Raw genomic sequence first — 1,659 nt, 5'->3', positions numbered from 1 at the left:
AAAAACACGAAGGGAAAAACTAACGATAAGTACGGCATGATAGCGCGAGCACGTGACTAAAGAAACTGATTTTGCATTGCATGGATCAGCCAGCGGCAGCGGCGGCTGAGGTGAACGCTCTCATCGCAGAGACCACGAGGGGCCGCATCCGCGACCTCGTCTCCCCCGACTCGTTTAGAGGCGACCCCAAGATCGTCCTCGCCAACGCCATGCACTTCAAGGCCACCTGGGCCCGGAAGTTCGACCCGTCGGACACCGTCCGCCGCGACTTCCACCGCCTCGACGGCACGTCCGTGCGGGTGCCGTTCCTCTCCGCCCCCGGGATGCAGTACGCCACCAGCTTCGACGACCTCGGCTTCAAGGTCCTCCAGTGCTTCTACAAGATGGCGGGGCGCGACGGCAAGCTCGACCCCAAGGCGCCGCTCTTCTCCATGCTCATATTCCTCCCGCACCGGCGCGACGGGCTCCGCGACCTCCTGCGGCTGGCGGTCACCGAGCCGGACTTCGTCATGCGCTGCGCTCCCCGGCTCCAGCAGGTGGTCAACCCGTGCCTGCTCCCCAAGTTCAAGTTCTCCTTCCGGTTCGACGCCATGGACGCGCTGCGCGGCCTCGGGCTCGCCGCGCCGTTCGACCCGCTGGCCGCCGACTTGTCGGGGGCGGTGTCGAACATGCCCCGGGAAGGGCTCTACGTGTCGACCGTCGAGCAGATGTGCGCCGTGGAGGTGGACGAGGAAGGCACGACGGCGGTAGCAGCGTTTTACGCACCTTCGAACCCGACCTATAGCCCGTGTGAGCGCCCGCCGCCGCCGCCCATGAGCTTCGTGGCGGACCACCCGTTCTTGTTCGCCATCGTCGAGTATGGCAAGGGCGAGGTTTTGTTCCTCGGCCACGTCGTGGACCCTTCCAGTTGAACAGTTGATGGACGGTTTCGATTTAGTCCACAGCAAGGCCGTGATGGATCATGGATGAGGGCCCGTCGTCTCTGTTTCATTCCTCTGTTCTTTTCCCACAAACCTTGATTTGGTTGCATTATTAAGCGACGCTCAGAAAACTCTTGTTTTATTGATTTATTTACCGTTTTCTAGATTGATATTTTTGACGAATCAGATAATCTAGTTTGTACTTCGGTGGTGATTTCCTATTTTGTTCAGAAATCTATGTCTCTTTCTCTGCATTTTACACACCTTTGGGAGCACTTTATCTTGAAGAGAAACCAATACAAAAAGGGCGACGATAGGCGCCGGCGCTCCGGCCCAGCGCCTGACAGCCGTTAGATGAGCCAGGTGAAACCACCCCCCGCCCTTGTCCTCGCGTCTTCCTCCTTCCTTCCTCCCCCTCCCCCCTCCCCCGCGCCGCGAACGCACCCTCGCGTGCCCCCAGTAACCGCGTCCATCTCCCACTACAGGCGAGCTTGAAGCATGCCGCCGGTGAGATTGAATCATGCGGCCGGCGAGATCAAATCATGCCGCTCGCACTTCCATCCCTTTTCGTGCTCGCCTGGCTCTCCACACTGTTGTTCTCCTCAAGCCTTCGCCGTCGAAAAACGCCCCACAACAACCGTGACTCCATGCCGCCTCACCGTCACCGGAGCAGCCACCTGGTTGCATCATCGATGGAGATTTCTGTCGTTCCAACAAAACTAATGCGGGTCGTAGCATT

General features: G+C 59.3%; 1 pseudogene; it reads left to right on the top strand.

The window, feature by feature from the left end:
* The window catches only part of LOC119361014, a 1,706-nt pseudogene extending 795 nt beyond the window's left edge, over nt 1-911 (top strand).
* Nucleotides 912-1,659: the final 748 nt, after the last annotated feature.

Source organism: Triticum dicoccoides, chromosome 2B, assembly GCF_002162155.2.
Source record: "Triticum dicoccoides isolate Atlit2015 ecotype Zavitan chromosome 2B, WEW_v2.0, whole genome shotgun sequence".
Lineage (NCBI taxonomy): Eukaryota > Viridiplantae > Streptophyta > Magnoliopsida > Poales > Poaceae > Triticum > Triticum dicoccoides.
The sequence above is the reverse complement of the archived record's forward strand: the minus strand, read 5'-3'. Positions and strand labels throughout refer to the sequence as shown.